Source organism: Macaca fascicularis, chromosome 15, assembly GCF_037993035.2.
Source record: "Macaca fascicularis isolate 582-1 chromosome 15, T2T-MFA8v1.1".
Classification (NCBI taxonomy): Eukaryota; Metazoa; Chordata; class Mammalia; order Primates; family Cercopithecidae; genus Macaca; species Macaca fascicularis.
The window spans coordinates 80699072-80712005 of NC_088389.1; the positions used below are offsets into that span (position 1 = coordinate 80699072).

The following is a 12934-nucleotide window of genomic DNA, read 5'->3' on the forward strand; positions in this document are numbered from 1 at the left end:
AGATGTACTTTAGCTGCTCCGGAAGGAAGTATTGGAGAACTTTCATCTAGAGCTTATCACATTCCAGGTTCTTTACAAAGGTTATCGTGTGACAGCCCCAGAAGGTGTCTGTTATCAGCCACACTTTACAAATTAGGAACTAAAGGCACAAAGGGTTTCAGGAATTTGTCAAGTTAGTAAGTGCTGAAATCAGCATTCAAATACAGCGTTCAAAAACCCTCATCTTTTCATTGTATCATTTGGCTACTGAGCTATTCAAGCCTCCTCTGGTGAGAGGCAAATTGTTAAGTAACTCCTATACATTCAAGGTATAATCAATTCACCCAGGCCTCCTCCTACCTCTCTATGCCTCAGTTTACTCACCATACAACAGGAATAACAATGTTGCATTGTTGAGAAAACAGGAAATGACATGTAAAATGCTTAGTCTGATGCCTTTCATATAGTAAGCTTTCAGTAAATAGCAGCCATTATTATTATCAAAAGCACATTCTGCCCAAGAAACAAGTAAAAATCTAAGGTTCTAGTACATGAAGTTCTTTAATCATATTTATAATATTTATAATGAACATAGTATATCACATTGCCTTTTTAACTGTCATACATTTTGAATTTCATACCTTTTTATGGTATTGCTAATATCAGTAATGATTATGTGGATGTTTATATTAATTTATACCTTCTTGAAAATAATGCATAATAAATTAGTCATTTTAAACCCTATGTCTTTTGGAAAGGGGTGTACTCTTCCATAACATATATAATGGCATCTCATCAAGATACTTAATCCATCAAATACTTTTATATGACACCAAGACAAAAAGTCTTAATTAAACTTAAAATTCTGTTGTTATACAGTATAGTCAATATGACTGATGGTGCCCCAGCACCTATACACTCTGGTGTCACACACCTTGCTTTACATGGCCAAAAGGACTGCAGATGTAATTAAGACTACTAATTAGGGTTAGTAACCTGGTTTATCCAGGTAGGCCCAATGTAATCATATGAGTATGTAAAAACAAAGCTTTCTCCAGGCTGAGGGAGAAGAGGAAGTCAGCGATGTGGCAGAGGGGGATACCAAGAAGATTTCAAGTGTAATGAGGACTTGACTTGCCACTGCTGGCTTGAAGATGGGAGGGGCAGGGGCATGCAGGACGCATGAGAAGGAAGCTTGAAAGAGGACCCCGGTCCTAGATAAGAACTGTTATCTTCAGCCAACATTTTGATTTTAACCCAATAATACACTGACCAGAGAATCCAACCATACCTTGCCAGACTTCTGACCTACAGAAATTGTAAGATAATACTTTTATGCTGTTTTAAGTCTTTAAATGTGTGGCAATTTGTTATGGCAGCAATAGAAAACTAATACAATCCCTGAAACTCAGGGCACAATGAGGTTATCTTGTTTCTTCTTCTACATTGAGTTTCGTAAGAACTAACAAATACTAAACGAATAGTGGTATAACTTACAAAAACTGATTCATGGAAATGTAGCCTTCTAGCTAACCTAAATTACTCCTGCTATGTTTAAAATTAATTTTCTCTTAGCTCTTCCCCTATCAAGGACAATCATTCCTTCAGTCCACAGTTAAAAATACTCCAAAGCCTGTCTTGACCATGCGTAATTCTCCTGCTCAGAAGCCTTCCCCACTTCTTGCTGGGTGCATTCAAAATTCATGGACTTGCTATTCAGGTCTACTCACAGCTCTTCAAGCTCTAGGTAAGGAATGGCTGCACTTATGCAATTGTCTTTTTCAGAAAGATCAAGAACTGGGTTTACAGTAATCCAGAATTGATGTGTTCTAATTTTGGTGTTTTTTGAAAGGACTAATGTATGTTGATTCCTGTTGAATTCCATATTTTATGAATCATTTCTTCAAAAATCCAAGGCTATTTTGAATTCTAACTCTATTATCCAAAATGGAGATCACTTTTAATCACTCGATGCCAATTCTTAAAAGCTAAAATTTGAAAAGAAGACTTAATGAACTTAGACGCATTTTCTTTGTGAAAACTTCTGTGCCTACAAAAAAGTTTTTTTTGTTAAACCAATTAAACAGACAAAAATGACTCAAATATCCTCCAAAAGAGGCAGTGAGATGTCAAATATAAAGACTGAACACTCACTAATGCTAATAATGAAGAATAAACAGCAAACATTTTGTCCATTTATACTTTAAGTTTTAATTATAACTGTGTATTTGTTTAAGAAACAATGCCTGCCTGCTTGTATTTCCCAAGAAATGCTTACATTTTATAAGTCTCATAATACATATCAAGATGTTCAATTTATCCAATACTTTTACATAATATCAAGGCAGAAATTCTGAACTAAACCTAAAATTCTATTTAATCCTGGCCAGGCATGGTGGCTTATGCCTATAATCCCAGCACTTTGAGAGGCTGAGGCAGGAGGAATGCTTGAGCTCAGGAATTCCAGACCAGCCCTGGGCAACTAGTGAGACCTTGTCTCTACCAAAAAAAAAAAAAAATTAGCCAGGTACGGTGGTGTGCGCAGGTAGTACCAGCTACTCGGGAGGATGAAGTGGGAGGATCGCTTGAGCCTGGCAGAGAGAGGCTATAGTGAGCCATGACTGTGCCACTATACTCTGGCCTGGGCAACGGAGCTAGACCTTTCTCAAAAAAAAAAAATTAAAAAAAAAAAAAATTAAAAAAAAGAAATGAGGAAAATTGTATTTCCCATGCTCAGACCAGGATTCCCAATTTGGGGATTGGGAAATATGGTTACTTTACATTTGATATGTTAAGACACACCTTGCATTTTTAAGGTACTTAGCATACGATAAAAATGCATTAAAACTGGCACCCCATTGCATCTTATGGTTCAGTGGTGTTAGTTTTGCAGTGGGAAAACAGAAGCATGAGAAGCGGAGAAATTGTATGTATGGCCAATGGCTATGTTAGGATTAGGAGCCAGAAAGTCTCTCTTAAAAACTTAAATCTCTTCTGGATTCAACCCCCATTATTCACCCACAGGAATAGGGTAAGGAACACCTTCTTGTCCCATAGGATTCCCAGACTCGTAAGGATAGTTCTCCAGGACATACGAAGACTGCCTAGAATTTGTGTCCTGTGATGAAGATTGCTTCTCCTTATTGCAGTGTGATTTCCCACTTCAAACAGTGACTCCTCTTTCTGATTCTTGGCACACCAAAGCATTCCTCAGAGAACCAACCTGGGAATACAGAAACACCAGCTTCCAGAATAGAACTGCATTAGACCCAGGAAGTCATGGAAGCAATCTGTTGTTGTAGAACTGATTCTCTTCAATGGGACTGATTGATCAATCATCTAGAGATGTTTCAGAGGGACATAGGTAAATATAAGAAATTAGGGAGTCATCAAATAACTTTCTATTCTCTACTTCATTAAGGGGAAAATGAGGTAAAGGTAGTTTAAAAATAAAAACAAAAGTCACTGAATAACAAGAATCTTTTGCATTTGGCTTTGGGAGGCAGTCAGAAACTCAAACTATGTCTGCAATATACATTTTATTTTCTACTTCACACTCACTTGGTTCATAACCTGGCACTAACCATTCTCTTGACTGACTGATTTTCAGTGGCTCTAGAGAATACTGATTAGTATTCTGACTCATCAGCTCACAATTAACATGTTTGGTGTAAAAGATAAAAATTTCCCCTCAAATTTTCCTACTTCTAACAAGTTTACTCTATGAGCTGTGACTGAAATTTGGAAAGTTAAAATACAGAGCAACTGCTTTGTCTTTTGGAACCTCTGCCATCATTAAAGAAGAGCCATAATTGCTATAAAAATTGTAATGTTTATGAAGGGAGTTGATTATGACTAGAAATTCCACACAGCTATAAGATTCTTATAACTCCGGGAGGGGCAGCCATTTACTTCTAGGCTAGGAGGAAGAGCTATGGAAATAACTCAAGTTTAAACACACAAACATGCCCTCAAATGATCAGTTTATTGTTCTTCTTTCTTCATTTAGTTTCTCTGTGAAAACTGAATCATAGCCAAGCTCATGTCTCGTGGGTAGGACTTAGGTTTCAACATTACTTAGGAAGTGTAGTGCTGAAAACCACACTGTTAAAAATTTTTTTCCTACCAAAAGGACCCTGTAAAATATGTTATGCCTATATTTTGATTCATAGTTTACTGAGAATTAAGATAGTAAAGCTATATATTCTCAGTAGATCAGAATAATAATGTAAACAATCTAAGTAACTGGCCACTGTGTTATTTGAAGGTACACCTATATTTAAATACCAGTGGATACTGAAATGTTTGATGTCAAGGTTTTGAGTTCTTGCTTGGCACAAGTAGAACATGCAAATGTTTATTGGATAAATAGCTGAATAGAAACATTTATTGGAGCCAAAACAATCTAGCTCCAGTTTTGAGGATCACTGCTAAGTATTAGGAGGAAATGATAACTTACATGATCCAAAGAGCCCAAATCCAGTCCTGCCATCCATATCATTACTACCTAATCATGAAAACTGAAGTGTCACAGAGATCAACAGAAGGAAGGAAAATCTGGTTCCAGTGTGAAAGTATAATTAACCTCTGGTTGGAAGGACATCCATGCAAAGGGCTAAAATACTGATATCCTAAGTCAGAAATGGGCATACTGCCAAATGAAATTGTACCTAAATTTTAGAAATAGATTCTAAATAAAAATAAAAACAGATCTATTCAACTTTATCATAAAGATGCCAAATGGTCTGTCATTTGGTAACAAATTGAGTTTACCAGATTTCAGTAAATTTCACTTGTGATAAACAAGGGTCCCTGTTTTTGAAAGGGAATTAATACTTTGACAGCTTGCTCCTGGTAGGACTATTCTAATGAGCTTAAATGTCAAGGCAGGGATGGGATCAAGTCCACCCTCAATGGGCCTCTTTCCATTAATCCAAAAAATCTTCATTCCTGACTGGAACATTCAAACGTAGCAAGATAGGGAAATGACTGAACAGTAATTCGATTGTAAAGGATTAGAAAAAAATCATGAGCATACACCTCTACTAAAAAATTTGCTCATTACAATGCAGGAGGAGAAATACTCTGGAGGTTGATAAGAATATGTACCAAAATAACGATATTCACAATATCTCCAAACTCATATTTGCCAATCAGAAGAGGCTCAATCAGCTTATCATGCATGAGTATCAACAACCCCTATCTGCATGCACTCAAACTCACCCAAACCTCCAGCCAGCTCTGCAATGACCCGGCCATTTATACAGAGAGCAGGAGGGCATTGTCACTGAATAAACTGCTTTCAGTGTTGAAAGGGTCCACCTTCTGTTTATCTCTGTAAGTATTTTTGGTCGTTGTGTTGATGGGTGACTAAATGTTTTTAGACAGAAACTCTGCAATGACAATACACCTATCCACACACACTGCTGTATCAGGCTTGTCTAGGGGAAGAAAAAGATTCTTGAAGTAGCTTCAGGTGTTCCCAGCTAATGGCTGCCAACTCTGCAAGCTGATTAGCAGTGTTACACTCCCTGAAGGAAAGGCTAAATATGATCCCCAAAAAGCTCGTGGGGGGGTGCTAATAAAAGCATTCTTATAACCGTATTTAACCCATTGACATTTATATACCTGGTGTTTGGAGCTTAAAAACATTTCAGTGTTCTGTTTGTTCTTCTACCAACTTTAATTACCATTTCTAAGGATTGTAAAGATAATTGCTAAAAGGTTAGAGCTGAAAGAAGTGAGATGGAACATGCTGGTCCAGAAGTTCAGCAGGGCCTCATAATTCTTGGTACAGATGTTCCTGCTTAGTTCAGGTCTGATTTAGGGAAACAGCTATAATATGGTTTGAGGCAAGGTGATCAGATGTAGCTGAATTTAAAGATCTGTCCCAGAATGTCAATGAAAAGAAACTCTGTTACCCTAGCAAAATAGCCTTTATGGAGGGAACAAACTTACGTTTAAAGACATACCTACTTTATCATTAAAGTAGATAGATATCTACAACTTGACAAGACAGGATTCTAAAAAGAAAACAAAATTTAAGAACTATTAATAAAACTATCAAACATAAATCCCACAAACAATTTTGTAAAGCTTATTCTCACAGAGCAGTGTATAAAGAAAAACTAGCAAAAGGAATTTTATCAGAGAGCATGCACTGTGTATAATGTGGGATTGATCTATGGACAAGCTATGGCATTTCTCCAACTTGTTATGAACACAGACACTGAAATGAAAATGTTAAGAAGACATTCAGCAACCATCTTCACCAAGCTGACTTTTTGGATGAGGGGGACAACACCTTCCTAGATGTAGGGCAGAGAAAACATGGGTTTTGAGACATCTTCCTTGACATATATAAGATGATAAAACAGCCCAACAAAAAAGGCAGCACCTTTCCCAAAACATAAAGCCAATTATCTTATTCCTTACTGTCCCCAAACATTTAAAAACATATTATATCGCATTCCTTTCATGAGGGGAACAGGATTCTGTTTCCAAAGAGTTCTAAATACACTCTGCTTCAGAAAGCATTGCTGATAACAGCTATGATTCATATCTACACTTAGACAATAAAATAACACACAAAACATGAAAGTTAGACTTTTCTGTACTCCACTCCTAGGTGGATGGGCACGCCTTTGTCACATCTTCTAATAACAAGTCAAAATAGACATGGTCTTCAAAGTGTGTGTGTGTGTGTGTGTGTGTGTGTTTATGTCTGTGCTTTAAATCTTACATGTAAAATACTCATTCAATGCCAAGAATTAAAAGAGAGTTAACTGGAGGAAAATGTTAGGATGAAAAAAAGGAAGAAGAACATAAAAATGTCTACATACACATGCAGGGGTAGAAATCAACCTTTCTGGATTGTACACTTGGCAAATGTTTATATTGGTCAACATCATTATCTAGGCTTATCTAAAGTGAGTTGCTTAGGAGTTGGAAGTCAGGATACCACCCATACTTTAAATCAAGTTGAAGATAAATTGGCAAAGGAGCTTCTCTCTTCACCCCTGCTTAGTTTACATTGGCTCCTTTCGTGGCCATAAAGATGAACCATCCAGATCTCCTGCCACAGAGGAGTCTGTTATCTTAACCAACAGATGGCCCTAGATGCTGTATTCTGAATCCACCTCATTGTTTGCAATGAGGCCATGATTTCTGAGGGCTGTTCCAATGACTGAGCATAGCAGAGATACTACAGCAGGTTCATTCTTGAGAGAGGCAGAGCTCTCTGAGGATGGATTCCTCTCAAAGACTCCCCAGTCTGGCCGAAACTTTCTTAGCACTAGGCTGCAGTCTGAGACTCATCCTCCTCAACCCTCTGTCTTCCCTCTCTCCACAGAAGACAGGCATGCATTCTGTCTGATGCACTGCAATCTGATAGCTCTTCCAGCATCCTTTGACCCCTCACCTTTTTTCCCAATAAATCTCTTGTATTCCTAATCCTATCTTGGCAGGACAAAATTCTAGGAGGACCTAAATTCATAGCATCTCTTCTTTTGACCCAAGTACTATTGGACTAGACCTAATGTTTGCAATTTGCCATCCCTATCTGTATCAAAACAGGCCACCCAGTCTCCATGATGCTAAGGAAATGGTGGTAACTCTGTTAGGGCTCCTCTCTTTTCTCTCTCCAGTGACATCTCAGTTAATGCTCTACAGAAGGGTAGTCCAATCTTTTGGCTTCTCTAGGCCACGTTGGAAGAAGAATTGTCTTGAGGCATACATAAAATACATTAGCACTAATGATAACTGATGATATTTTAAAAATCACATAATATCTCATAGTTTTAAGAAAGTTTACAAATTTGTGTTGGGTCACATTCAAAGTTGTCCGGGACCACATGAGGCCCACGGGCCACAGGTTGGACAAGCTTGCTGTACAGTGTTTTGAAATAATGATCAGAACTAGTGGGTGACAGACATCATCCTCACCCAGACTGGCTCCAAGTTCACTACGATTCTAGCATTCCTCTTCATCCTAGCACTAAAATGCAGATGTATTTCAGATCCTCACTATATCCAGTTAGTGCAATGACTTTAATTTCATGCAAAGTCAGAGTAGCAAATTAAATCATTTCATGGGCAAGCTAACTCATATTGTTTCATAAACCCTAAAGTTTCTCTTATTACTGGCTAGAAGTCTCATCAGTATATGTGAGTATGTCAAAGGAAAAAAAATAGAAGAAAATAATTTGAACCCATACAGATTTATTTCCCCTTCAAAAACAAAATGTTCAAGGCACAACTCTACAGATAGTGCTTTGACATTATAAGTAGTGTAATTCTGCTATCCATGACTCACCACCTCCATCACCACCCCCCAGCACCCCCACCATACACTCCATGGCCTTGTCTCCGAAAAATGTAAACACACAAAACCAAGAGAAATGTATATCAGTATTTAAATTGTATATGTAACTTAAAGAATTTCAAATATTTACTCAGTATCTCAAGAAAATGCCTAAGAAAGGGGGAGGTTTCTACTTAATGCATAGCAAGCATTCTACAATGTCCACTCTTTTCTTCCCACCCATTTCTGTCATTCTTGATGTACTTCACACAAATGGCAACTAGTTCTTCAAAAAAAATTTTTTTCTCTCTCAACTACTAAGTTATTTTTGAAATTCAGCCTATGTATTCCTTGGGGGAAGAGAATCAGAATGCTGAATATATTTATGTATTATTATTTTGTCATTGGTTTATATTAATAATATGTTATTCCTGTTAAGGAAGCATAATATTTGTATGGACAGGAAAGCACTGCACTGGCACATATGTGTATATGTGAAGCAGCCAAGCAGAGAGGCTAGGTGGAATAGGAAATGTTCTAAAACTCTTCAGAGAGACTCAGATGTTCCAGTGTCCCAGCTGAACCCAGCCTCTGACTGTGCCTACGGAACCACCAGATACGTGACTGAACCATCCTGAACATTCTATCCAACTAAGCTCTCCAAAGAGTGCAGCCCCAGTGGATGCCACAAGGAGCAGAAGAATCATTCAGTTGAACTCAGTCAACTCATAAATTATGGGACATAATGATAATATTGTTTTAAACCACTAAGTTTGGGTTGGTTTATTACATAACAATAGGTCAATGGAACACCATGGTAGCATATGTTGAAGGCGGAAAGGAAAAATTCATCTTCATAGCCAAGTTTGCTTTCAGAAGCACAAAAAAGGGGGTGATTTTCTTACGAGGTTATCCTTATTTGTTGAAAAATGGGATTTTAATATCATGATAGGTGCTGATCTTCAGCTGACACCAAGGAAGAAAAACAGTCTTTTAGCAGGTCCCTGTGCTTTTGTATCTGATGCTGTAAATCTCAAAATTGCCTGCTGCCAGAATTTCCCTGTATGCCTCACTACTTTTGCCTTTAGGGTAGAAAACATTAAAGCCGTGTAATGATATTTCCATCTTAAGGGATGGTGTCATTCTTCACATCTCCTTTCTCAGTATAAATGCCTATGGCTTTCTGTAAGTACTAGGTGGCTGGAAAAATTTTAGTATCATACTTTACTATTCTCTTGCTTGCCATGTTATTCTATACATGTTTTGGTAGCTGTGAAATGACATAAAGTGATTACTTCTTTATGTAATTCTAAGCGTAATGACTTTATTCCTCATTCTGCATTTTAAAAGTCATCAGAGTCACTGCCTTTCATACATCCTTCAGAAGAAATGAGTTCAGGGCACTGCCAGGGGCTTCAGTCCTCACCCATTCTTCCCTGCATTGAACCAACTACCTTTCAGCCTTAAAATGTGACCAAGAGGCTTTAAGCTCCACAGATTAGGACTACTGCTACCATGCTCACCACTCTATTTTGAAAGCCTAGCAGTGCCTGGTACAGAATTGAGTTCTAGAAATATATGAGTGGTAAATTAATGAAGGCTTTAAAAAAATCAGTTATTAATTTTATAAATTTTAGAATTAGAGGCTTAAAAATCATCTAATCTAGCTCCTTCTGGAGCCCAGAGAGAAGTAGACCAACTTTCCCAAGAGCATATATCTAATAAGGGTCAGAGTACAGACTAAAATAGATTTCTTGATGCCAGTCATGTCCTTTTCCACTCCATGGTTCCCTATTCCCTGTTTGGGTTGTCTCTTCAAAGAGTTGGCAAGTATAGGATGTGGATGACGTGGATCATAGCTGACTGCAAGCACAATGAATCAACAGTGAAATGTGGTTAATGTAAATGTGAGCTGCTATTAAAAATACAGTGTAGGAAACAAAATATATGACAGCTTTTTTTCTACTTCATGCTGAGTAGATCATAAACACTGTTAGGGAGTTAATTTCTAGATGCCAAACTTTAAGAAGGACAGTGGCCAAACCAACAATTTATAAAGAAAGAAAACATGACTGTGGTTATCTGGAAAGCATTTGACAATCCGTGGGATTAAGCAAGGGCATTTTGCCTAAGAAGAGGAGAAGTGAGAATATGTGAGAGCTGTCTTCAAGTACTTCTAAGATAGTGTCGATTTACTGGCCTCTGTCCTACCCACTACCTTGATTTCTTTTTTGCATTCTTACTCTTTACATTCTGACTTCTGTCATCACTACTCCACTGTCTCCAAGCTCACCAAGGCTCGTCTTCCACCCACTGGCCCTCAATCATCACCCTCTTATGATCATATCCTCCTTCTTGAAAATCTCTCCCCCTTGTTTTCTATAGTAACTGAGAATGATCCTAACTCACTGGCCATTCCTTTGATTTCTCATTTGGGGGCTCCTCCTGGGCCTCCAACCCAATAAACTAACCATAGATGATCCCAGGGTTCTGTCAACGGGTATCTTTTCTTCTATTGTTTCTTGACTGCACTTCTTTTAAGCTCTCAGTGAGTCAACCATCTCTTTTAGTCAGATGATTCCCAAACCCATGCACGGAACCATGACTCTTATGTGGCGTGTCCATACTTCCTGCATTCATATATTGAACTTTGTAGTGCCCTGTGCCTGGAATGCCCTCCCTCCTATCTCCTTATACTAAAATCTCATCAATCTTTAAAGGCTGCTGCTTCTATGCATCCTCCAAGCACCTACAATCTCCCCTCCACAGAATCCACAGAGTTCCTGTTCTTATAGCAAGATGTGAAGTCACAGGACCTGGGTGGAAGTCCTGGCTCACCACCTCCCTGCTGTGTGCTTTGAGTAAATTACTGAAACTGAATCTTAAGCCCTTCATGTGTAAGTGAGGAAGAACAATAATACTTATCTTACAGAATAGTGGTGATAATTATGAAAAGTGATTTGTAAACTATAAAGTGCTATACAGAGTTTGGTAGTACACACCACAGATTTTTTTACAGTATGAGCTAGCAGAGCATGTCCACTCAAATTAATTAGTATTTCCACCTTGATTGACTCACTTGGCTGACAAAGCATGTGGACATTCCAATGTAAACAAGACTCACAAGGGGATACAGGACATTTATGTCATAATTTATTGAGATATGACTCCCGGCACCTCATTTTTAAACAATAACAAAAAAGCACAGCATATTATTACTTATCTGATGGCGTGTGTTTTCATCTCTCTTGTGGCTATTTGGGAACTCGTCTTACCTTTCTTACTATGTTATAAAGATACCAAGGCCGGGGCCCTAACCTACTGATCATGCTGCAAGGCCAAGAACAAGCATCTTAAAGTTAGGATGTCTACGTATTTGTTGAATTGAATGAAAATAAATTTGGCACATCTCATTCATCAAAGTGGAATTCAGCTCCTTATCTTGATAAAAATAACCATTTCAAATAATCAAATACAGTATACTGAACATGGAGTTGGCTACTTAGTAGGTAATGAAAACCTTGGCACCGAGGCATTCACACAGGAGCTGAAGAAAAAATTTAGATGAATTCTGTGAGTCTTTCCAACTCTGAGAAACTGTGAATTAGCTAAAATTATTGCTAGTATGTCCACTGTTACTTCCCACGTCCTCTATAATAGTAGATATAGAATAGATGTTCAGTAATTGCTGGTGACATTGACTCCCCCCACATTACAGTTGTGTAAAGGTTTTTTGTTTGCTCTTAGCATCTTTGGAGCACCGTCTAGTTTTTAGGCACCGAAATAACAGCCTCATTGACCATGCATTAAGGTCACAGATGATGGATAATTCAAACACATTTAGATCTGTTTATTCATTAAATAGACGGACTAGGTAACACAGAAGCTACCATAACACATTTTCCAGAATCAAGAGTCTGAGTTGAATGGTTTTAAATGTTGCCCACATCCACTGCACTTCCTGGTTAGCTTCTTTCTTCATTCTCCACCAGGGATCCCATTTCTACTAGCCCCCTCCTTTCCTTCTATGCATATGTCATTGTCTCTTATTTCACAGAAAAAATTTAAGTCCTTTAGATTTGAATACCCTAAAATCACTGCCTCCCCAAACTTCCATGCCCCTGCATCATGCTTCCTTCAGTCTCTCATAGGTTAACTTGTCTTTTCTGCTGATTAAGGCAAATCTCTTCCATCTGTACTCTGAATTCCATCCACTGCTGTCCCCAAAGGAATGTCATTCCATTATTTATTACTCTCCCCCCTCCTCTATAATGTCACTCTTTCCCTCCCATTGACTCTTCTCTATGCTCATCTCTTCATATCTTCATATTTAAGACAAAATGAGAGAAAGCAAGAGCAAGCCTCTTCTCCACATTATGTTCCTGTTCCTAGTAGTCAAAGGTTTTCCTTCCTTCCACAGCCACATTTCTAGAAAGAAGTCTTCACTATACTTCATGACTCCACAAACTCAGCAAACAGAAACTCTGACTTTCGATGTCATTATCCAGCTAAAATTTCCCTGGCTAAAATTATCAATATCTTCCTAGATACCAAACCTAATAGGCATTTTCCAGTCTTCATTTTACATGCATGAATTGTGACCAGTAGGCCATCCCTTTTGCTTGAAACTATCTTCTTTCCTTTCCATGACAC

At 38.0% G+C, this 12934-nt stretch overlaps 1 protein-coding gene across 3 annotated transcripts in view; it reads right to left on the reverse strand.

The window, feature by feature from the left end:
- ADAMTSL1 (ADAMTS like 1) overlaps positions 1–12934 on the reverse strand; it is a 979893-nt gene that overhangs the window by 732048 nt on the left and 234911 nt on the right. The gene's annotated exons all lie outside the window — the stretch shown is intronic.